Genomic DNA, 25816 nt, shown 5'->3' with positions numbered 1-25816 from the left:
TAAACATTTGATATGTACAAGTTCGTGTCTTTTTGCCTCAGATCTTGCTTCACTTTCACTGTTTTCATTTCATATCCAGTAAAAGTACCTTTTCTCTAAAACAATGGAGTTTGGTGTTTCATTTCTTGGATTTTGAAGGAGGCACACCTGATAAAGATAATTATTATAAGTTGTGACAACAAATTAAGGTAGACTTGGAAAAATGGAAAAACTTGCAGTATAAAAAATCTATATAGATGTTTTTAAGGACTGCTAATTTATGTTCACATGATTATTAAGTGTACCAGGTATAGCTTTGATTTTCCTAACATCTTTTCAGAAAAAGAGGTTTTATAGAAAATCCTATAGTAACAGAAAGCCTGCAAGAAACCTGGAGTAAACCAGAAGCAGCCTTAATATTATTATCAGAGGAACAGACCTCACCTGGTTCTCATCATAATCCCTCTAATGCTATCCTAAATCTTTCTGTGATTTCCAAATCTCTCTTCACATATATCAGCTCTCAAGAACAAATACAAGAGCAGTCTAATCAATTCTTCAGAGTGCTGTAAGAATAACCATTTCTTAGAGTCAAGGCTGTGTTATCAATTTGATGTTGCTTAAAAGGAAAAGCCTACTTAAAAGGAAAAAAATCTACTTGACAGGAAGAAAAGCAATAATCTAGCTGAGGGTCTAGAAGACCGCACAATGTGCATGTAAAGTCATGTTTGATTTGATACTATTCTTTTAAACTATTAACTACCAGCTTCTACAACTGGTGATGTTGTGTTCTGAATTCTCACTCTGGTCTGCTCTTTCGGCGGGAGCCAAGCTTGAAGCTGATTAATTTGTCGTCTGACAGCCGAGTATAAAGGGGAGCTGTCAGATGGGGAATCAGCTGCTGCCTGTCACTGAACTGTTTGCTTTGTTAGCACTGTTAGAATAAACCTGTTAGCTTTATACTCTGCTTTGCCTCAGTTCTTGCACACCACCCACTTGTTCTCAGTAGAGAACACTGGCGACGAGGATGGGACTGTCAAACTGAGGTGACAGAATAAGTTGGTCACTCACCAATAGCTGAACGTCCAAATTAAGAGCTCAGTCACTAATGATGAGACGTCATAGCAATCTTCTGACAGGAATGGTCACCCTCTCATTTGCGCCTTTTAGCCTGGCCACAGAGACCTGGGAATCTTATGTGGAGCAATTTGAATGCTTTCTAATTGCGAATGACTACAAGGAGCAGTCCAGCAAGAGAAAGTGCGCCTATTTCTTGACAGTCTGTGGAACAGAGATGTTTGAGATGGTGAGGGCTCTCATCGCCCCTCTCTCCATCCACACTGTACCTTGAGAGACGCAGATGGCAAAGTTAAAGTGTCAGCCTCTGTTTTGCTGCTTGATTTTCGGCTGCCATTGAAACAGGGAGGGGGGGCATGGTATTTGGGTGGGGGAAATAATCTGTACAGGAGGACTGTTAATTGGGAGTTGTTCTCACCATTCGTTTGTGCATGTGGAAGGGGGGGAGTTTCCTGCCAAGGCCAACTGTCCAGCATTCCAACCTGATGATGATGTTTGAAGATATTTCCCACCTGACTGTTGTGCTGATATATGATTGGACTGTGGACTGGGGTACCAAGGGGAGGGGAATGAATCATGTATTAATATCTATTGCTTTCACTCTCTTTTGCTCAGATCCAGCTTTGCTTTGCGTCTCATCGTTTATAAACAGTAAAAGTACACTTAACTCTGAAACATGGAGTTGAGTGGTTTCTTTCTTGGTTATTAAGTGAAGGAGCCGTGACATAAAGAACCACTACAGGCCATCTCCTTCCAAGATTGCCCGCTGGCATGTGCTTTACCATAGGAATCAAGCCAAAGGCAAGTCTATAAATCATTACGTGGCCTCCCTCAGATCTGTGGCACTTTACTGTGAATTCAAAGACCTGGATGACGGCTTGCTAGACTGTTTAGCCTGTGGAGTGATGGACCTTCGCCTCCAGCACCAATGGCTGGCTAAACCAGAGATCACTTTCCAAGCCATGCTGGACAAACTCCAAAGTCCAGAGGATCTAGAGCCTGCCAGCCAAAATTAAGCCTGCCTGCCCAGCTCAAGCCACCATCCACCAAGGCGATGCTGTCACGAACTGGAGTCGGCGGATGATGATGAGGTTAACCACATCAAAGAGGTGAATAAAAAGAGCTGGCCCAGTGACAAGAAGCCACCAAAAGTGATGTGTATGAGTTGCGGTGACAACCATATACGAGTGGTTTGTAATTTCAAAACACAATTTGCCAGTGTTGCAGATGAAAAGGCCACCTACCCAGGGTATGCCAGGCTGTCCATCCGGATTTGGCCCAACCTGCAAAACCATCTTTCAGCAGATGGCCACCACCAAAGACTCCTAGAATAGGGGTTGACTACCATGCCATTTTTCACGACCATCCTCGCCCTGGAACGATCATTTGTCAAACCAATAACTCCCTCAAGAAAAAATTCACCTCATGGTCCAACTCGAAGGAGCTTCCTGCCAGATGGAGGTAGATACTGGATCCGCCACATCCATCGTATCCTGGAATACCGTTAAGCAACTGATGCCTCAACTCGCCAAGAGACGCTTGCAAAACTGCAACTTGATTCTACTGGATTACCAGGGAAACAATATCCCTATTATTGGAATCGGCAAGTTCAGGGTCAAATTCAATGATTTCAGTGGCCGCCTTGCATTGATTGTGGTTGAAGGGTCCTTGCCAGCCCCCTAGGGCTTGATTAGTTTGAGTCAAGGACTCAGACCTAGAAACCTTGACCAAGGAATTTGCCACCATATTTGATGGACAGCCGGGCACCTACAAGGGGACTCCTGTTTCCTTCAATCTGGATCCCAAAGTAGCCCCTATTCGCATGAAGCTGTGGCGCATCCCATTTGCATTAAAACCTAAAGTGGATGCAGAACTGGATAAACTCATTGCTCAAGGCATTCTAGAACCAGTGGACCATGCCAGCTGGGAGACACCCCCCCGCCACAATTGTCATCCCCATCAAACCAGATGGCTCAATTTGCATTTGTGTAGATTATAAATGCACGCTAAACCATGCCCTGCTAGCCAATGTCTACCCAGTGCCCATGGTTCAGCACTTGCTACACTCCTTGGGAGAAGGCACCTTTTTCGCTAAGCTGGACCTGGCACAAGTCTACCAGCAATTTCTGGTAGATGGCACTACAGCGGAGGCTCAGACTATCATCACCCACAGAGGTTTCTTCAAATGCCACTGCCTGCAGTTTGTGGTCAGTGTTCCTCCTGGCTTGTTCCAGAGTCTAATGGAATGTTTGCTGCAAGGGATCAAAGGCATTGTCCCTTAATTCAATGTTGTCCTCATCTCTGTGACCAGCCACTCTGAACATATGGGCAAACTAAGAACCGTGCTCCAGCATTTCCAGCAATTTTGCCTCAGGGTAAAGTGAGAAAAGTGCCGAATTGCAGTTCCCTGGGTAGAATTCCTGAGGTACCTCATCGGCGCAGCTGGACTTCACCTGACAGCCATGAAGACCAAAGCAATACAAGAAGCATCAATGCCTACCAACAAAATGCAGCTTCAAACCTTCCAGGGACTGCTGGATTTTTATGCCCTTTTTTCTCCCACATAAGTTTTCAGTAGCCAAGCCCCTGAATCAGTCTTCTGTAGCTGAGCCCCTGCAGCCGAGCCCCTGCAGCTGAGCCCCTGCATTGGTTACTATACCCCAAAAAAGTTGCTGACCTCAAATTCTGGTTTTACTCAATATAGCGAGAACCTCCCACTGCTATTGGCATGTGATGCTTTCCAATATGGGCTGGGTGCAGTGCCCAGCCATCAGTTCCCCAAGAGCACAGAAGCCCCCATTGTGTTTTTCTTAAGGACCTTGGCATCCACCTAATGCAATATAGCCAGATTGACAAAGAGGCGTTGGCTATAGTGCCTGGCATAAAGTGGTTCCATGACTATCTCTACATCCCCCACTTCCAGCTCATAAGCTGCTACTAGGATTGCTGTCAGGAGATAGACAAACACTATAGGTACTACCCCCATGGATGACCTGATGGACAATATTCATGGCAGCCTATGATCATAGGCTAATCCACTGGCCAGGAAAACATCTGGGATATGCTGACGTGTTGACCCATTGCCCTCTCCCTGCCACAGTCAAAGATCCAGCCCCTGTATCAATGGTCCTACTTATCGAAGACCTGAACCTCCCGGTCACCGCAGCTGACATTGCCAGACATTCTGCAGGGGATCAGGTAATTTCCCAAGTATTAGACTGGTGTCATGTTCTGGCATTCACAAACAGAGAAACAGTTTGTTGATTGATATGCTTTATATCTCTATGAAAATTTTGTGATAACCGGCACCAAATGGTGGATTATACAGAAGCAAATGAGCAAAGTCAGTTCTAACATGATTAACTCCACCACTGTCTTTATAGCATTCACCCCACCCAGATCCACCCACGAGCCCCATTCCCTCTCTGATGCATACTGATGACGCTACTACTCTAATCCCCACAGTGCAACCATATCCAGACATTCTCCACACCCAACTCCCAAACCAGCTATATAACAGCAAAGGACAAAGCATTACTGTCAGTCCCCAGAATGGCAGTGGCAATTCAGATGCAGCCATCCATTGCGAGGGCATGTCCGCCACCATGTGTACCTAGGGTCCTGGGTGACTCGACATGCCACCAATGACGTGAACGGTGTGCCCAAGGTGCTGGTTGCTGCAGCTGGGGAGGACTATGAAATGGAGCACTGGCATCCACAGAGCCACACCGATCGTCTGGAGTCCTTCCGACGAAGAGAGCACTCGCTGGAAATAATACAAGGGAGAATGGGTTGAGTGGTGTTGGACTGTCGGGATGGCAGCGAACCTCTGGGAGTTGTGATAGTGCTGGCGTTGGAACAAATCACTCCGCAAATGGCAACCCGAGGGCTGACATGCCATCCCGTACCACTGGGGAGAGACTTAAAAGACAAAAGACATCATTAGCAGCATCCTCTCCTGGTTTACCCACACAGCGACGATGGAACCAATCTACCAGATATGGTGCGTACACATCAGAGGACCTCACCCATGAGGTTTCCAAAAGCGAGTAACCCTTACATAACACCAAATACTGTAGTAGGCCCTGATGGTGATGAGAGTCTAATATTTGGACTATTTCATAATGCCGCCCCCTCTCACCCATACCGGTGAAGGTACCTGTGCGGGAGCACCCTGGAAAGTTGTAGTATGCACTGGCCGGAATAAACTACTGTGGAACACTGGGTGGGTTTTCCATAATAAAGGAAGGAGCTTGAGTTCCACAGTAACTGGGTTAATCCTGGATGACGTGGATGACACGTCTGATGTGCTGGTCACCACAGCTGGGGAGGACTGTGAAATGGAGAGCCGTATCTGCAGAGCCACACTGATAGTCTGGGGCATGTCTGAGGAGGAGAGCGCTCACTGGAAATATCATGAGGGAGAATGGGTTGAGCAGTGCCGGATCATCAGGATGGCAGCGGACCTCCGAGAGTGGTGATACTATTGGCGTTGGAACAAATCACCCCACAAATGGCAGCCTGAGAGCTGACATCTGGGTCCAGAGGGGATGTCCATCAGGGACTATGGGCCCTGAATTCCAACTTTACAAAGCCAACCAACATGAGCTCTCCATTCAGCGTAGCTGTCTGCTGTGGGGACAGTGGGTAATAGTTTCCCCCTTACAGACAGTTTTAAAAAACCTCCACCACGAGTACCCTAGCAAGGTGCGCATAAAGTCACTGGGCCATTATCTATGGTGGCCCAAGTTAGATCAGGCCATTACCAACTGGGTAGTCACTTGTTCCCAATGCCAGGAGACATTACTTGCTCCACCGAAATCCCCAGTACATGAGTGGGAAACCCCAACAACACCCTGATCCCACATCCACATAGATTTTGTGGGGCCCTTTCAAGGGCAGGTGTTCCTAATGGTGGTGGACATGTTCTCTAAATGGTTGGCCATAACATATTTTTTGGAGTGTAAGATACATCTTTTTCCCTCAAAAAAGAGGCAGAAAATCTGGGTGCGTCTTATACACTGAATACAGCATTCTTTGTCTCCCAAGACCCTGCCCCCTTTGCAAAAATGGAGGTTCAGAGGGTTTGGGAGGTCTGCAATGTGCTCCTGGGGGCTGAGGAGGGCAGAAATGAACAAAAAATGGGCCTTTTTTGCTCAGTTTTCCTTCCCAGCTCCCAGGAGCACTCTATAAGCCTCCTAAAGGCTATGCATGCCCTTTTTTGGGGCCATTTTTTGCTTATTTTTGGGGGGGGGCACTCCCCAGGAGCACTCTACAAGCCTCCTAAAGGCTATTCATGCCCTTTTTCTTTTTTTTTTTTTAAAGGCCCAGTTTTTGCAAAACTGGGCCATTTTTGGGAGGTCTGCAGAGTGCAAAAACTTTTTTTTAAATTTGCCCCTTCAAAACCTTGGTGCGTTTTATACTCTGATGCATTTTATACTCTGAAAGGTATGGTAATCTTAATGATGTCAACCACATCGGAGGCCATAATAATGGCACTCCAAAAACTCTTCTCCACCTATGGGCTGCCCAATCTACTGGTGTCTTACAATGGACCCCAGCTAATCACCATCATTTTTCAGATGTTTTTAGCAGGGCTAGGGAACTGTCATGTCATAATCTTGCCTTTTCATCGAGCAAGTAATGGCCTGGCAGAGAGAATGATGTGCTCATCGAAAGGGGCCCCGGAAGTTGGCAGGAGAGAATAGACACTTTCCTACTAGTCCACCACACAACACCGTGCCCTATAACAAATAAAAACCTCACTGAGCTTTTAATGGGTAGACGATTAAGGACTACCCTGGATAGGTTACACCCCAATTATTCATTGGAGAAGCCCCTAGATTCCACAGGCATACCTGGTCTTTTAAATTAGGGGAGGAATTCTCTGCCAGGAATTCCATAGGACATCTTCTGTGGCAGACTTTGGCATCACCACAGTGACCAGCTTTGGGGCCATTGGAACTGCTCACCACTACCAAAACCCTGCCAGGCCTCTCCAGAGACTCTGCCCACCATTGAGCATGAATGGGACGTCATACTGCCTACTAACTGCAAGGCCCACAACGAAACTCAAGACACAGACTTACCTCTGGAGCTGGGCCTGCTCTCATCCAGTCCTTCTCTGACAATGACTGAGGCGAAGTCCAAAGAGATCCCAGGAGCTCCGAAGCCATGTCCACCAGGGCTGGCCACCAAACCCAAATTGCGTAGATGCAGATGGGTCAAGCAGTGCCCGATATATTTGCAAGACTATGCCTGTGTGAGCTTGGTGGGAAGGAGTGTTTTATTCTGAGTTCTCACTCTGGTCTGCTCTTTCAGCAGGAGCGAAGCTCAAAGCTGATTGGTCAGCTGTCTGACAGCCGAGTATAAAAGGGAGCTATCAGACGGGGAATCAGCTGTTGCCTGTCACTGAGCTGTTTGCTTTGTTAACACTGTTAGAATAAACCTGTTAGCTTTATACTCTGTCTCACCTCAGGTCTTGCTCACCACCCACTTGTTCTCGATACCGAACAGGTAGGTATTGCAGGCAGTTTCCTGAAGATATGTTGATTGTGTATGTAAATGAAGGAAAATAATATAATCTTGCCATCTCTTGGACCAGCAGTAGCAGCAGGGGCAAGTGGCGATGGTGTGGAGGAGGGGGGGGCTGGTTTCTTGCACTTCTGCAAATGGAGCTTCACATGCTCACTTGTTCCCAACAGGCTGCCGACTGGTCCTGGTCCAAGGACTGAGGATTGGGGACTTCTGCTCTAGAAAATTGTTCTAGGACAGATATATTATAGTCTGCCCACAGTTGACATATTCTAATAATTTCCCAGTTCATCTATTCTAGGTGAACAATCCTTTACAACCTGATATAGATGCAGCTAAGGGATGTGGATCTTCAGTGGTTAAGGCACTGAGTTTGTCGATCAGAAAGGTCAATGGTGCAGCAGTTCAAATCCCTAGCGCTATGTAATGGAGTGAGCTCCCGTTATTTGTTCCAGCTTCTGCCAACCTAGCAGTTCAAAAGCATGTAAAAATGCAAGTAGAAAAATAGAAACCACCTTTGGTGGGAAGGTAACAGCATTCTATGCGCCTTTGGCATTTAGTCATGCTGGCCACATGACCATGGAGATGTCTTCAGATAGCGCTGGCTTTTTGGCTTTGAAATGGAGATGAGCACCGACCCCTAGAATCAGGAATGAGTAGCACATATGTGCAAGGGGAACCTTTACCTTATAAATGTAGCTATAAAAATGTTGGTTTGTCTAATGATATGAGATCCTATTGCAAAGGTCCTTTAATATTTGCACTGGCTACCTATATATCATCAATATATGAAAACATATGTTTTTTTGCTGACCATCTCTAGTGAATACTTGTAGGGGAATGCAAACATAAACTTTAAAAAATGCAGGATCATTTAAAGCAAAATGAAAAAGAAGAGGAGATAATTGCATTCTGGGAAATGAGGAGGCATGAGAAAGATAGAACAGTTCAGTGATGGTGACATGGAAATGTCATACGCACATGTGCACACTTGTTGGGTCTGCACTCTAGAAAAGCCAAACTTCCGGGTTCTAGCATGCATGCACCCCCAATGATCAGCTGGACAGTGCGTATCCGCAGGCAGGTTTTTGGCACTGCTGCGTGTGCGAAGAGATAGCAAACTGGAAAAGCCAAACTTCTGGGTTCAGCTGCGCATGCGCACCTGACAATCAGCTGGTCGGCATGCATGTGAACACCGGTTTTCAGTTCTGCCATGGTGCGGACAGCTGATCGTTGCGCATGCATGCGCTCCTGGGACATTGCAATGGTCATAAGTGTAAAGACTGGTCATAAATTGCTTTTTCCAGCACCCCTGTAACTAAGAACAATTTTACCTGTAAAACCAAACTGTCCTCCTTTAAAGAACAGAGCAGATTCTTAAACAGCATTGTTAAAAATGTGACAAACAGTTATATAGTCAGAGTGACTCAGCTTTTCTGTCTGTTCTGAATGTCCTGGCTTCACCCACAAGCTGTTTAGCTTTGAATTATATAACAACTTTATGTGATTGTGCTAGAACGTTAAAGGAGAATAACCAGATAATTTCTACAGACTTTGTTCTATTAATTCCTGACAGAATGAACATATATTTTTTATAAAATATTCCCTGGGGAATAAGTAAAGAATTAGATGGTTAATCACAGATTATTCTGGGCACAGAATTTCTAGGTACTCTGGTATGTAATAGAAATGTTATTCTTTCTCTGCTGTGAACTTGGATATAAATTCTCATTACCTCTGCAGTTAAAAAAGAAAAGAAAAATATAACTCCTGGTGACACCAACCAAAACCTTTTTGTAGTGGTGGTGAAGATTAAAGCCTTGTGATATGAGTGCAAGCACATTTTAACCAGAATATTATATGTCTGTCCACTTGGAGCTAGTAGAAGTTCTGTGTGTCTGATTACAAGTCTATAGATTTGTTACATATTCAAAAGATACATATTCCAAAATCAATAAAAAGTATGGCCATCCAAATCAATTCAAAGAATCTACAACAGTAGAAATAATGTGATGTTGGATAGTTAGCCTTCTGTTCACATTTCTGTCTGTCTGTCTGTCTGTCCGTCCAACCAACCAACCAACCAACCAACCAACCAACCAACCAACCAACCAACCAACCAACCAACCAACCAACCAACCAACCAACCAACCAACCAACCATCTAAAATAAACCTGATAGCCACTCCTTTATACATGAAAGAAAATATTGAATTAAAGATTATTTGAATATTATGCTGCACTAACTGAGATTAGTACCATTGATGGAGAGTAATATTGAAGAAAATAGAACATACACCCCTGAAGAAAGTAAGCGCCCGCCCTTCTCAGAAGAATGAAATATTCTAGGAAGCATTAAAAAGGCAGACTATTATATTTCCCTGGATGTTTTTAAAGGCACTGCAGCTCCCTGTCCCCCACTTTAGCTCTAGGGTGATGGGATCAAGACATGGCCCTTGGGACATGATAGGATTAGCCCTCTACCCATCTAACAGCAGGGCTCACTGCTGATATATATACCATATTTTTTGGACTATAAGACACACTGGAGTATAAGACGCATCATGATTTTGAACAGGTAAATTTAAAAAAAAGGTTTTGCACTCTGAAGGCCTTCCAAACCCTCTGCACATCTTGTTTTTTGCACAAAAAACGGGGGGTCATGCAGAGTTTTGGGAGGCTTGTAGAATGCTCCTGGGGGCTGGGGGGGAAACAAGCAAAAAATGGGCCGTTCTCGCAAAAAAGGGCTGGGTTTTTTTGCAAAAAAAAGAGGGCATGCAGAGTTTTGGGAGACTTGTAGAGTGCTCCTGGGGACTGGGGGGCATAAATGAGCAAAAATGGCCCATTTTCTCCCAGCCATTTTTGCAAAGGGGGTGGGGTTTCGGTAGGCCAAAAATGCTGTATTTAGTGTATAAGACATACCAGATTTTCACCCTCTTTTGGGGGGGGGGAAGCTGCGTCTTATACTCTGAAAAATATGGTATATCTTCTGTCAGAGCACCTAGTCTACTCAAATATGGAAGGGAGCATACTGCTCCCCTTTCACCTTTTTCAGCACTCCAGGAGCCTTTCAAGCAGTCGCTTTCATGACAAACTATTTTGTTACATTTTTGCTGGAAAAAAAAAAGAAATGAAGGGTGACTAGTATAGATCTATTTCAAGCTATTTAGCTCTCATCGGCTAGCCCTATCCTTGCTGGGATTCGAAATTCGGCTGCTTATATATTAGGCAGTTGTATTAACCTCTAAGACACAAATTGTCCTCACTTTATCAGCTGAGCCAGGGTAGAGATTAAGTGTTTTTTTCTTCTGTCAGAGCACCTGGGAGAATAAACTTGTGGCTTAGAGGTTAATACAACTGCCTAATATGTAAGCAGCCCAAGTTTGAATCCCAGCAAGGGTATGGCTAGCTGATGAGAACTAAATAGTTTGAAATAGATCTATACTAGTTTCCCTTCATTTCTTTATCAGCAAATATGTAACACAATACACACACCCACACACATCCTCCATGTGGTCAGCTACCCAGAATTTCAAACCCATGTGGTCCTGTTCACCATTAAACCATCCTTCCAAGCAGTCTCTATGTTTTCAGTGTCTTTCTTCCCACTTGGAACTGAACCCAGATAAACATTTCTTCCAACACTCCTCTGCTTGTCAAAATGGCTTGACCACATCATTTTACAACTGCTTACTCCATATTATACAATACATATAGTCCTTGACTTACAAGCAGAATTGAGTCCAAAATTTCTGTTATTAAGTGAGACATTTGTTAAATGAGTTGTGCCCCATTTTAGACCTTTCTTCCCACAGTTATTAAGTGAATCACTGCAGTTGAGAAGTTAGTAACTGGCTATTAAGTGAATCTGGATTCCCCATTGATTTTGCTTGTCAAAAGGTTGCAAAATGTGATCACAAGGTGAACTGCTGTGCAAGTTGGGTGTTTTCGGCATGTAGCTGGTCCATGATGGCTTAATGTAACTTCTTTGTTTTTAGTTTGGGCAGAAAACAAACTGTTCTCACCCCGTCCCCCCCGGCCTGTGAATAAACCAGACCACAGGCTTGGCTGTTTGCTACTATTTAATGAATGCAATAACCAGTCCTTTGGCTGAAGACCCAGGCAAACTCACATTCAAGATAATCGGTTGGCAGCAACCCAGAAGCTCCAAGAAAGCAATTCAGATAATTCCACAAGTTATGACTAGAATACAGATTTCTTCAATAAGAGTTCGAACGGTTGTTTCCTGCAATTGTCCCCTCCCAACGCCCTTCCTTTTAAACTGTCTTGGGAGGGGCCCAGGCACAACCACCTGTGCGTAATTATCGTCTATGAGACTGCCTATGGAGTTGTTGCTTCCATTTCTCAGCTCGACGCACTCTAGCATCAGGAACAAACTGCCTTTGATCCTCCCCACTGCTCCATGCCTCAGGCGCCTCCTGGTGGTCAACCAGCCTCTCTGGTTCCTGCTCTGAGTCTGAACCCTGCCCAGGGTCCTCCACATCTTCCATGGCAGACTCATATGGTTCCTCGCTATCCGAGTCCATCAGCATCTCAACTGGATCTTGCTGGGCCACAACAGTTAACAGTAAACATATCTGTAATGTTGAGCAATAATTGGCAGGTTTTTTTTTTGTATTTTTGAGACTTTTCATTTTTATGACTGAAAATAGATGAGTGTGTAGAGAAATAAGGATGTCACTCAAGTTTCTAAAAAGAACAAATAGGCAAGGAAAAAAGGGAATTCTAAACAATTATATTCCCTAGAAAAACAAAATATACAAATCCTTACAGTTGTCAAAGAATTATGGAAGTAAAACATGATATTTTTAATGTTGAAGAATGTCTAAATTGTAGGCAACTGAATGAATATGCAAATATTGATCATCCTATCTAAAAACCTTTTCTCTCTGTTTTTTAGCCAGAGCATGTCACTGTCTGCAATTTTGAAGGCTAATACCATAATGTTCCCTCTGATGCAAGGTTTTGAAGATATTGAAGTAGTTTGTTTAGTAACTTGAGGAAATACCTTTCTCAACCCCTAAAGCAGCAGTGAAGTTCATTTTTTTACTACCAATTCTGTGGGTGTGGCTTGGTGGGCATGGCAGGGGAAGGATACTGCAAAATCTCCATCCCCACCCCACTCTGGGGCCAACCAGATGTGGTATTTGCCGGTTCTCTGAACTACTCAAAGTTTCTGCTGCCGGTTCTCCAGAACCTGTCAGAACCTGCTGAATTTCACCTCTGCCCTAAAGAGCCATGACTCATTGTAATGGGAAAAAAAGTGTTCATTTGTAATCAAATGTTGTTGCTGATGCATCTGCACCTATCATGCTTTTGTACAGTGCTTTAGAGTTTACACATTCTACGCAGAATGATTATTGAAATGCATACATATTTACTTCTAATTATGATTTTGGTGCAAACATTTATTCTCTTTTGCTTTTGGGAATGGCTTCTTTCTGGAATAAACAAACAAACCTAGCAATAAAATAAATTCCCAGATTCACTTTAAAGCATGCAATTCACTTTTTCATTTTTGAAGGAAGAAACAATAAAGAGCAAAAGAAGCTGACCCACTTAACACTAATGTACTGTATATACTCGAGTATAAGCCTAGTTTTTCAGCCCACTTTTTGGGCTGAAAAAAGCCGCCTCGGCTTATACTCGAGTCAGTGAAAAATTTGCCCGAAATGGAGGAGAAAAAGGGGCGGGGCCATGCCGCTGGGTGACACTCGTGAATGGCCCAGTGCCCCTGTGAGTTTCCCCTCCCTCTGTGTCAGTTTGCCGCGCAGCGCGCATCGCACCATCCCCCCTCCTCACGTTCTAATGTAATGCAGGGCTGTCTTACGATTCCCCTTCCTCCCCCTCCTGCCGCTCTGCAACGATGTCCCACCTCCTCCTTGTTATGGCAAGCAGCCACATAGCGATGTCCCACCTCCTCTGGTACAGTGATCCAATGATAGGAATCACTGTGCCGTGTGTCATAGGAGGCGGGACATCGCTCCCGCGGCTGCACGGAACATCATCATCACAGCGGGACATCAGCATCATGAGGTGAGTGAAGTATTTCATTGAATACACCGCTAGTTTACTGTTTTTCTTTGAAATAAATATTCAAAAACATTATTGGTATCTATTTTTACTTTTGAAATTTACCGGTAGCTGCTGCATTTCCCACCCTAGGCTTATACTCGAGTCAATAACTTTTCCAGTTTTTTGTGGTAAAATTAGGTGCCTCGGCTTATATTCGGGTCGGCCTATACTCGAGTATATACGGTAGATAATCTCTAGTATACTGTATGATCTATACAAGTATAAAATAATGAGTGGGTAAAAGAGTGGCTATTTAAAATACCCTCAAATGCCCTATTTGGTTCTTGGATCATCTCTCTGAGATAGTCTCTGAGGTACATATTATTCATTTATTTGAATCCAGTATTTATGTAAAGCCCTCTTACTTTGAGATTACAATACTATGGCTGATTCCTTGTGATTGAGACATACTGAAATCAATGGAATTTGGAGCAGAGATGGAAATGACTGATTGGAACTCTTAACTATAGAATGTACATCATTCAAATGCTAGTCAAGGTTAGTATAAAGTACAGAGAAATACATTGTTTTTATTTCTATGTAAGTTCATCTTGTAGGAAGAAAAGTTTCTCAATTTCCCCTTTGGGAAATATAATAGTCTGCCTCTTTTAATATCCCCCCCAAAATATTTCATTCTTTAGGTGGGTGGGGGCTTCCCAAAAATTTTAAACCAAATATTATAAATAATATCTGACTGCTTTCAGCAGAACTCATAATTGGAATGTGTTGTTTAATATACATAAATACAATTAGCTCTTTGGAATGCTCCTTAAATTTAATCATAGCAAAATCATGCTAAGAGAAAAAGGTCATCAAGCAAAAGTGTATTTTTTATTATTAACAAAGCCTATGAAGATGGATTAATCTCCTAAGATGTGGAGGAGCCAGCTGTGAAAATCTACAATACTATCTTAGGAAGACTTGGGATATTTGGAAGGAAATGTCGAAGTGCAGAAAGAGACAAAAGAGAATGTTTTTGAGGAATGAAAGTATACAAAGAGGCAGTTCTGAAAAAATATAAATTTGGAGTCAGAAATATAAATGTGATAGGAAATGTAGTTGGAAATATGTGGCGATAACTTTGGTCCAATGCCCTCCTGATATGTGGGGAAAATTCCTAGAAAGCATAGCACATATAACATATGATAGAGAGGTGAGAAAGAAACAGCCAAAGCTGCTTATTATGTATATTAGATGTTCATTAAAAGTGTGATTTCCTTCCTCAAATTCTGAAAATACTTAAACACATGCTATATTTAAGTAAGCAATTGAACTTCCTTAATTTCATGTAAAGAATATTCTGGTAGTGCCATGCATACCTAGCAAATGAGGCGTCAAAGCCTTAGAATGGTCTATGATTGAAAAACTGTTGCTGATTTAGTACTTTGTATGCAGACTCACATGTTTGGATCAGTAACTGTATGGGATTGCTATCTATACTCATTGGAATGCCCTATAGATATGCTGACAGGGTCCCGGTCTCTTTTCAAGCCTGCACTTTCACCAACCCAACCAGTCATGTCCCATCTGTTTATACTTTAATTATCTAGGAAAAAAATGCTTGCAAAGATAAATACATAAAATCTACTGCAGCACATGCATATGTTCCAATGGTATTTTCCTCTCAAAGTTTAGGAACATGTGACATAGATTACTGACATTTCATCTTTCTTTTTCATGCACAAAAAGAACTATGCCTAAAGGCATTATATATGCATGCTGTGTAATTACATTAATCAGAAAGAGCTTCATCTTGGTGTTCTTTTAGTGTTACTATGGCAGCACCCGCACGTTTGCACAGAACAGAGCATAGCAGGGCCCACTCTTGAGCAGTCTTATAAACTTACAAAGGAAGGCAAGAGATACATAGATATGCAGTTGAAAAAGGATAGGTGCCAAATACTGTGATTCCTTAGCTTGCCTTAATCCTGGAAATTGTCAAGACTATGCTGTTTGGCAGTTAATATAATGGACAAAACTGCCCGGGCCAGCTACTATTATCTCAGTAGGAAATGAATGAATTTTATAGAGGTCCCTATTTTCTTTGTGCTCCCTATCCTAAGCAAGGCAGTAAGAAACTGAAGTCAGAAAAAAAGGTATCAGGTAGTCCTTGACTTACAATCACAACAAGGACTGGAATTTCACTCAAAGCTTGTTGTGGCTGTAAGTTAAGGCACTCAGACCTGATTTTTCAACCATTTTTATAATGCTTTTTAAGTGAAACACACAATTAAGTGAATGAGCCGTCTTTTTGTCAGTTTCCAGCAATAAACTTTGGAAACTAGCAAAAAGCATCACAATTTGCAGTCCCGTGAGTATGGATGCTGCAACTGATCATAAAAGTGAGCCAGTTCCAAATGTCCAAAGTACAAATGTGGCAAGTATGTATATATGGCATTTTACAATGGCTGGAAATGTACAGTGGCTATAAATTATCCGTTCTGATGCCAGTTGTTAAATGACCAGTTGTAAGTTGAGAACTTCTCTTTTGAGCATTACCGCAAATAAAGAACTGAATTTTGGCTGAATTGTTCTATGTTATTTAGACTAGATCTTACAGAAACCTAATAACATTTCTTAAGAAATAGTAGCCACCAAATCCCTAGTTTTTCTGAATAAACACAGTCAGGATCACATTGTCAAGTTCAATGAGGCAATATTTTTGACTTTAGAGTAACACTTGTTCTATTTAAGATCAAATTCTATCTCTAACAGTACCATCTTTTCAAAATGGCCTTGATAATAATGGTGTCAAATTCAGACCTGACCTTCAGCAGTGATAGCACTGTATACTGAAATTCTATCACCATGCCATAGTTTTACATAATTTTAAAATACCTCACAACTTCTGTTAAACAAGAATAGAATAGGCTGAAGTGTGGGATGACTTTGACTGAACGATTACCAAAAATAGCAAGACAAGACAAACACAATGTTCCTTACTTGCAATATTTTGAATTAATGAACTCTTATATATTCTTATTACTTCTCTTTATTCCTTCAAAATATTTTCCTTGATATGGGTAAAAACGTGATACATTCACAGTACAATTTGATCTTTCAGGTATGTCTTGTGAATAGACCAGAAAGTTATATTGGCATAATTTGCTTAAAGGAAGTGTAAAGGAAACAAGTAAAGTTAAAGATTTGCATGGAGAAATGGTTGAGTGAATGGTTTGAAGTGAATTACATTCACTTCAAAAAGGCTACACTAATTCTATCTCTTATTCTGATACATCCAGCTGCCCCACAGATAGAGACCTCCTATTAAACATTCGGAGGCTACAATTGAGCATAACAAATGGGCGTACTTTCATGCAACTAGAACCAGCTCAGAAGCAACTGCATGATTATGTGATCTCACTGTCATCTATAGTATATGGAAGTTGAGATAATTTATTTCTAGCTCAACTGCAATGTAGCTAGAATTTCATAAAAGCTGACCTTTCTATGTACAAGTGCTCTGCAGAGCTTATAATGGGTCCATGACACTTTGCAACACCAAAAAATGTACATTTATTTTCCCCTGTTGTATTTTAGTTTTTATTAGGTTTTTTTTTTTGATCTGCCATGCTTGGAATGACTTATAAGCCTAGTAGAACAATAATTTAAAAAGCGATAAAAATAAACTTATGTCATCACAGCTTCTTGGATTTGAGCCAATCTCTGTTTCCTTCCTATTGAGGTTCAGCTGGTGTACCATCTTGCTAGGATGCTATTGTTGCTGCAGGTGCTATTAATGCAATTGGAACAAATAAAAAATCAATCTTCCTGGCTTTCTGTCCTTCATTGAGACTATTCTTTTTAAAAATGCCACAAAAATGAACAACATGAACTAAAAATTGATGGAGTAGGGTGCTGACTTGATGTAGTTCTTTGCATTCTATTACTGGATAGCTGGAAAGAAAAACGGATTTGAATTACAGAGTTCTCATCATACTGAGTTGGCAGTAGTGAAAAACATTCCAGGTGCTTTTAAAAAATGGAGAAGTAGAAACAGTGCTGCTGTGAGGTTCCATCAAGAGATGTGCCAAAAGTGGCAGAATCCATTCTCACTTACTTACCAGTGTAACACTAAGTTCAATGGTGCTATTGTCCGTAAAAGTGCTAGTTATTAAGCATTAGTATTTTTTCTTCTCCACTTCTTCAGTCAGACTTTTTAAACACACACATGCACAGCAGGGGTGAGATTCAATTTTTTTACTATCAGTTCTGTGGGTGTGGCTTGGTGGGGGTGGCTTGGTGGGGGTCATGTGATTGAGTGGATGTGACATCAAATTGGCCACACACTCTCAGTCACATGACCCTCCCTGCCAAGCCAGACATCTCACAACAAAGTGGGTGAGAAGCCGGCTGGCAGATGTAATGATGTGTATGTTTTATGTTATATCTTAAGTTCAATTGTTATGAACCATCAGAATGGGTCAGTACTATGGTTGTGGTGGAGAAGAAGAACACAGGTGCAATTTGCATATGCATTGACCCACGGGATTTGAACAAAGTGATAATGAGAGAACACTACAAACTCTGCAACATGGAGGACATAGCACACAAGCTAGTAGGAGCAACAGTGTTCAGTGTACTAGATGCCCAATCTGGTTACTGGCAATTGCGTCTTGATGAAGCCAGCAGTTGCCTCACTACTTTCAACTCCCCTGCAGGTTACAAGAGTACCTTTCAGCATAGTGTCTGCACAGGAAATATTTCAAAATAAATCACATGAACTGATTGCTGGTCTATAGGGTGTTGAAGTAATAGTTGATGATTTGTTGGTCTATGGAAAGGATCAAATAGAGCATGACAGAAACCTTACTGCTTTGCTCAATCGATGTCGGGAGGAAAATCTTAAACTCAATCCAAACAAAATGCAAATTGGTGTAGAAGAAGTGACATATTTTGGATACCTACTAACCAAAGAGAGCTTGAAGCCTGCAGACAGCGCCACTAGGTACATTGCTTCAGAAGGATGCTATTTGGTGTTGGGATGCAAACATGGAAAAGACTTTTGACAAAGTGAAAAAGCTGATCACTAAACATCCAGGGCCAATACTGAAATATTTTGACATAAATGCTTCAAGTGGATGCATCCCAGTTTGGATTAGGTGCTGTGCTGACTCAACAAAGACATCCTGTGGCATATGCTTCATGTGCACTGACCATGACACAAGCCATTATGCTCAAATTGAGAAAAAGATGCTGGCCATTGTGAATGGATGTGAGAAATTTCACCAATACATATATGGTCATCCAGTAGTTGTGGAAACTGACCACAAGCCATTGGAGTACATACAACAAAAACCGCTAGCTTCTACACCTCCATGCTTGCAGTGAATTATTATGAAATTACAACAGTATGATCTCACAGTGAAGTATAAGCCTGGAAAGGAAATTCCAATGGCAGATAGTCTGTCAAGGGTGTTTCCAGAAGGACATGAAGTCAGGGTTGAACCTGAGTTGGAAGAGCAGGTACATACAGTACTAGTGAACATGCCAATATCAGACGTATGGCTGGAGAAGATAAGGCAAGACATCAAACAGGATAAAGTACTAACGAAACTAACTAGTGTCATGTGCAATGGCTGACCAGAAAAACACAAGAAGCTGTGTCCTGAGCTGCAAGGAATTCTGGCCTGTGAAAGATGAACTATCCATTCATGAGGATATCATATGAATGAGTGACCGTATTCTTATTCCTAAGTCAGAGCAGGCAGAAATAATGGAACAAATTCACCAGGGACATTTGGGCATTACTCTGTGTAAGCGCAGAGCACGGGAGGTCATTTATTGGCCTAATTTGGACTCTGATATTGAGACACTTGTGAAGAAGTGTGATACCTGCCAGACATTAAAAAAAAAAAAACAATGAGAAATTCCACACCATGGAATGCTCCTTCACGGGCAGGACAGAGACTGGCTACAGATATTTTTTATTTTGAAGACATCCACCACCTGATGGTAGTAGACTACTACAGCAAATACCTTGAACTAGTGCAGCTGGGAAGTCTAAAAATGTCAATAGTCATATGGGCTTTTAAGACAATACTTTCAAGACATGGAGTGTGTGAAGAACTTGTGTTTGACAATGGGCCACAATTCTCATGTGCTGAATTTCAGTGCTTCCTGTGTGAATGGGGAATCAGGCACAAAGCCGTTATCACCCAAAGGCCAATGGCCTAGCAGAGAAGTATGTTGGCATAGCCAAATCCATTATACAGAAAGCACAATCATCAGGGCAGGATGTGTACTTAGGCCTGTTAAACTATCGTGCAACACCCATTGAGGGTTTATGCTCACCTGCATAGCTGCTAATGGGGAGAACACTGAGGACCACAGTGCCTACTGCACCACATAAATTGCAGCCTCATTCTATCCCTATCTACCAAATATCTTCGTCCACTGTGTGCTGGGCAAGCTGTGAGACGCAGAGTCACTGGGAGAACATGGGAACCTGCTTGAATTGTCAGAGAAGCCAATTCACCAAAATCATATATAGTTGAAACCAAGTGTGGACAGCAACTGAGAAGAAACAGGTGTCATCTTCATCCAGACACTGCCGCTGAATACTTCATCAGAAGAAGCAAATAAGAAGGAAAATGAAGCGCAAATGCATGATGGCACAAAACACCTGAACACGGATATACAATCTTCCAAGAACACCAAGGCTAACATAAGCATATCAACATGTGACAATGCTGGGAGTGACTCTCAACTTGAGAGCAATCCTACTGCTGATGAGACAGTGGTTACTTTCTCTCACTATGGTCAAGCTATTAAACCCAAAATATGGAAAGACTTTGTATCATATTAGATGTCTTATACTTAAGAGGGAAGATGTAATGATGTGTATGTTTTATGTTATATCTTAAGTTCAATTGTTATGCCCAGTTCTTTATGCATGTTAGGAAAAAGTTAACATTTCTAGTCATGTGATCTGGAGACAGGAAGTAGTTGTAAGATGGTTGCTGCTGAGTAAAGATAAGCCTCTGGTTCAAGCTCCTTGCTGTCTGCCTTTATTTGTATTAAATCATCCCAGCAGGGAGCCAAGTGGTGATGGCTCAGCTCTGCCTTGCCTTGCCATCTGCCACCAGCCACAGGAGGATTAAGGTAAACTCGCAGAGAGATTAACTAAGGGCCAGGGCCTCTGAAGGAGGGGAAATGGGGTGACATGTGGCAAAGGGAGAGCAGGCTGCACGGAGGAGGAGGACCCAAGAAGGCTGGAGCTAGGGAATGGCATGTTCCCTGACCTGGCCAAGGAAAATGGTGAGCAGGGGGAGGCTCCAGAGCCTCATGGAATGGTTTCACTTTCCTACACAATTATAGCTAAGCTTATAAAATGCCCTGGATCACGTCTCTCAGAGACTACCAGGGGACTCTTATTACCACCCTGGGTTGTTTCCCCATCTGGGTTGACTATAGAGATTTTCACGGTCGCTTGCCTGTGCTGATAGTTCAAAAGCCCCTGCCTGCCCTGTTAGGGTTAGATTGGTTCTCTCCCCTGGGGTTGTCAATTGGGGGAATCCATCGGGTGGGTGACTCTGTCAGCACTCCGCCATTGAATAATTAGGAAAGAAAACCACGAGACTCCATTGATAGAAATCAAGTGTACTTTTACTAATTATAAATGATTAGAAGCATAGCAAAGCGAAGACTGATTATTTAGGCACGAAAGCAAATGATATATAGAATAACCCATTCTCCACCCCTTGGCATCCCAGTTACAGTCCAATCATAATTCTTCCAATTGTCAGGTGTGAGATAACTTCGAAAGGCATCACCAAGATGAAATGCCGGTGCTGTTGGCCTTGGCGGGAAACCTCCTCCTCATGCGCAGTAAGACAGGCAGCAGAAACTCCAGAATCTTCCTCCAGCACAATTAGTATTCCCCTCCCAAATACCATGCCCCCCTCCCCGTTTCAATGGCAGCCGAAGCAGCAGCAAAGCAGAGGCTGACAGACTCTGCCTCCTCCTTGGATGACGTCCTCGCGGAATTCGTGGACGTCTTCGATGGCCAGCTGGGCTCTTACAAGGGCACCCCCATCTCCCTCAATCTCGATCCCCAGGTTGCACCTATTTGGCTGAAGGCTTGCAGGGTGCCTTTTGCCTTGCCGGCCAAGGTTGATGCCGAACCTGTTAAGCTGTTGGCGCAGGGTGTCCTGGAACCCGTCGACCACTCTCGATGGGAGACCCCAATTGTGGTCCCTGTCAAGCCCGATGGGTCGGTCAGGATCTGTGCCGACTACAAGTCAACAATCAACCTTGGCCTCCAGTCAAACCCCTATCCAGTCCCTGTTGTGCAGTACCTGCTCCATTCCTTGGGGTGGGGCTGCACCTTTGCGAAACTTTGCAACCTGGGGGTTCCCCCCCACTCTTTCCTGGTGGGGGACTTGGTTTGGGCCGGCTCTTTCTCTGAGGATGATAAATGGGTGGCTGCCTCTATTCTGTCCATAACCAGTCCCTGTTCTTATAGTGTCGGACTGGCCAATGGATCCAAGTGGAGGCGCCACGTGGATCAGTTAAGGAGGTGTCTTCCCACTGAGACCGGTGCCCCTTCTGATCCAGGGACCCAGGACACAGCTGCCCTCCAGCCAGTCAACAGGTTCCAGTTTGAGGCCTTTCCCCAGGTAGGCCTCTCCTACTCCGATGTTGCAGGACTTCCACCTGCCCGTTCAATTGCTCAACCCGAGTTTGCGGTTCCTGATTTAAACAAACAGGCCTTTTCTCAGGCAGGCCCCACCTACCTGGATGCCACCTGCTGGCCAACGTCCCCGGTTCCGCCTCAAGCCGATCCGGCCCCGTTCTCCAGTTACAACAATTGTAGTTCACCGGCCTCCGCCTACCGGCACCGTGACTCCACCCCAGTCGCCATGCCCCCATGGCCTGGCCTACCAGCTATGTTGCACCTTTGCGAAACTGGATATGGCGCAGGCCTACCAGCAGCTCCTGGTGGATGACGATGCGGCAGCAGCCCAAACCATTGTCAACCATCGTGGGGCTTTCTGTTGTTGCCGCCTCCAATCCGTGGCCCTGGGGATCTTCCAGAGCCTCATGGAGCGCTTGCTCCATGGGCTTCCCGGTGTGGTTCCATATTTCAATGATATTCTGATCGCTGCTTCCAGCTGCTCAGAACTCATCGAAATGCTCAGGAAGGTCCTCCTCCATTTTAGGGGGACGGGCTTGAAATTAAAGTGCAGCAAATGTTCGTTTGCTGTGCCGAGGGTAGAGTTCTTGGGCTTCATGATTGTTGCCCAATGGATCCACACTACACCATCAAAGGTTGCTGCTGGGGTTTCTGAACTTCTACGCGCCATTCGTGCCACACAAGGCGTTACTAGTCGAGCTGCTGCATCGGTTGCTCGACCGATCCGCAGCCTGGCGCTGGGGCAGCCGTGAAGCGCATGCGTTCGCGGCTGTCAAAGACATGCTTACGTCAGCAGCTGTCTTACTGCAGTACAGTGACAAGCTGCCGCTGACGTTAGCCTGTGACGCCTCCCCCTATGGTCTGGGGGCGGTCCTGAGCTATGTCCTCACAAATGGCTCAGAGGCGCCCGTGGCTTTCTACTCCCGGACACTCTTCTCAGCGGAGCGCAATTACAGCCAGATTGACAAGGAAGCTCTGGCTGCAGTGTCCAGGATTAAGAAATTTCACGATTATTTGTATTGTCGGCACTTTACACTTGTCACGGACCACAAGCCTCTCCTTGGGCTTCTGGCTGGCAACAAGCCGACTCCTCCCATCCTCTCTCCCAGGATGACCCGCTGGACAGAATTCCCAGCGGCGTACTCCTATACGCTGCTCTACCGTCCTGGCAAGCAGCTAGGGCATGCAGATGCCCTTAGCCGCTGCCCCCTGCCTGTCTCCGACCCGGCCCCAGTGCCGGCCTTGTCCATCCTTTCAATTGCCTCCTCGGGTCTTCCCCTCACCGCCTCGGATGTGGTGGCTCACACCAAGGCCGACCCAGTTTTGGCTCAGGTTTGCTCCTGGGTCCTCCGCAGGTGGCCTCTGGGGAGGGTGGCTGATGCTTTCCGGCCTTATAAGGCCCACCAAATGGAATTTTCTCTCCATGATGGGTGCCTTGTTTGGGGGGACCGGATGGTGATTCCTCCCATTCTGAGGTCTCAGGTTCTCTCTCAGCTCCACAAGAACCACCCGGGCATATTGCGCATGAAGGCGTTGGCACACAGCTATGTCTGGTGGCCCTTGCTGGAGGCTGAGATTGCAGCCTGGGTTGACTGTTGTTCTCCCTGTCACCTCTCCCATCCCGCCCCCCCCAGCAGCGCCTACTCATGAGTGGGAGGCTCCAAGAGGCCCGTGGTCTCGCATACACATCGACTTCGCCGGCCCTTTCCATGGCCAGACATTCCTGATTGTGGTGGATGCCTACTCTTGCTGGGTGGAGCTGGTCCTCATGACCTCCACCACAGCTGAGAGTACTGTCAGGGCCCTGCGCCGGTTGTTCGGGTTGCCGGACGTGGTGGTCTCGGACAATGGACCCCAATTCACTTCCACCACTTTCCAGAAATTCCTGGCTTTGCAGGGCATCCGGCACATGCCCACCGCCCTGTACCATCCGGCCTGCAATGGCTGGGCGGAGCGTGCGGTCCGTTCAGCCAAGGAGGCGCTTGGCCGGATGGAACGGGGCGATTGGCCGGCGAGGGTGGCGGCTTACCTGCTAAGCCAACACTCCACCCCCTGCCCAACAACCAACAAAAGCCCCACAGAGCTGTTGATGGGTCGGCGCCTGCGGACCCCCTGGATAGGCTCCATCCGCTCTATTCAGGGGAGCAGCCATGCAACCTGGGGGTTCCCCCCCACTCTTTCCTGGTGGGGGACTTGGTTTGGGCCGGCTCTTTCTCTGAGGATGATAAATGGGTGGCTGCCTCTATTCTGTCCATAACCAGTCCCTGCTCTTATAGTGTCGGACTGGCCAATGGATCCAAGTGGAGGCGCCACGTGGATCAGTTAAGGAGGTGTCTTCCCACTGAGACCGGTGCCCCTTCTGATCCAGGGACCCAGGACACAGCTGCCCTCCAGCCAGTCAACAGGTTCCAGTTTGAGGCCTTTCCCCAGGTAGGCCTCTCCTACTCTGATGTTGCAGGACTTCCACCTGCCCGTTCAATTGCTCAACCCGAGTTTGCGGTTCCTGATTTAAACAAACAGGCCTTTTCCCAGGCAGGCCCCACCTACCTGGATGCCACCTGCTGGCCAACGTCCCCGGTTCCGCCTCAAGCCGATCCGGCCCCGTTCTCCAGTTACAACAATTGTAGTTCACTGGCCTCCGCCTACCGGCACCGTGACTCCACCCCAGTCGCCATGCCCCCATGGCCCGGCCTACCAGCTATGTTGCGCCCGCCTTCTGGACCATCCCAAGATGGCATCTCTCAGAGCTCCACTCCCTTTGGGGAGGAGCTTCAACGAGCAGGACTCACCCCTCCGATGACTCCTGCAGGACTGAGGCGTTCTGGGCTGGTCCAGCACCGCCCTGCCTATCTGTCCGACTACACATGCTTCAACGCCGCTCATGCGCTCTCGCTGGGGGGGAAGGGGTGTTGAGGACTCGGAAAGTCCTCGACTTACGACCTAGCGGCTAGCAACAAGCCAAACTGTGCCCTGATTGGCTAAGGCACGGCTTGGCTGAGTGCGGGCTGCTAGGGGTGCACTTATTGGCCATCCCTGCTTGACAGCTCCATATAAATAGCTGTCAAGCAGGGAAGGTGCTGAATCGCCTGTAAATAGTTCCGAGAATAAATCGTCTTGTTCTGTCAGTCCTGGCCCCTGTCTCGTCCTTCCGCCGATCCACAAAATAGTCAAATTGTATAGCAACAGGAAATTGCCATGCCCTTAATGCTATTGGTTTATATTAAATCAAATTAGATATAGAGTTCTGAGTCAAAGAAATTAACTTAGCACATCGGTAGGCTGAAGCAGTAATGGATTTTATTCTCTTACTAGCTGATAACCCAGTGTTGTCCAGGTATTTATTTATAAAGGAAAAATGTCTGGACCAAACATAATTTCTAATGTTGGATTTTACCCCTTACCAGAGGGAGCCCCCTTGTGGAGTAGTGTGAAGCCATTACCATGGCAACTCCACTGTGCTGTACAATAGAAACCATTTTAGGGCAGTATAGTA

The sequence above is a fragment of the Thamnophis elegans genome, chromosome 11 (assembly GCF_009769535.1).
Source record: "Thamnophis elegans isolate rThaEle1 chromosome 11, rThaEle1.pri, whole genome shotgun sequence".
Classification (NCBI taxonomy): domain Eukaryota; kingdom Metazoa; phylum Chordata; class Lepidosauria; order Squamata; family Colubridae; genus Thamnophis; species Thamnophis elegans.
This window is presented reverse-complemented; position numbering follows the sequence as displayed.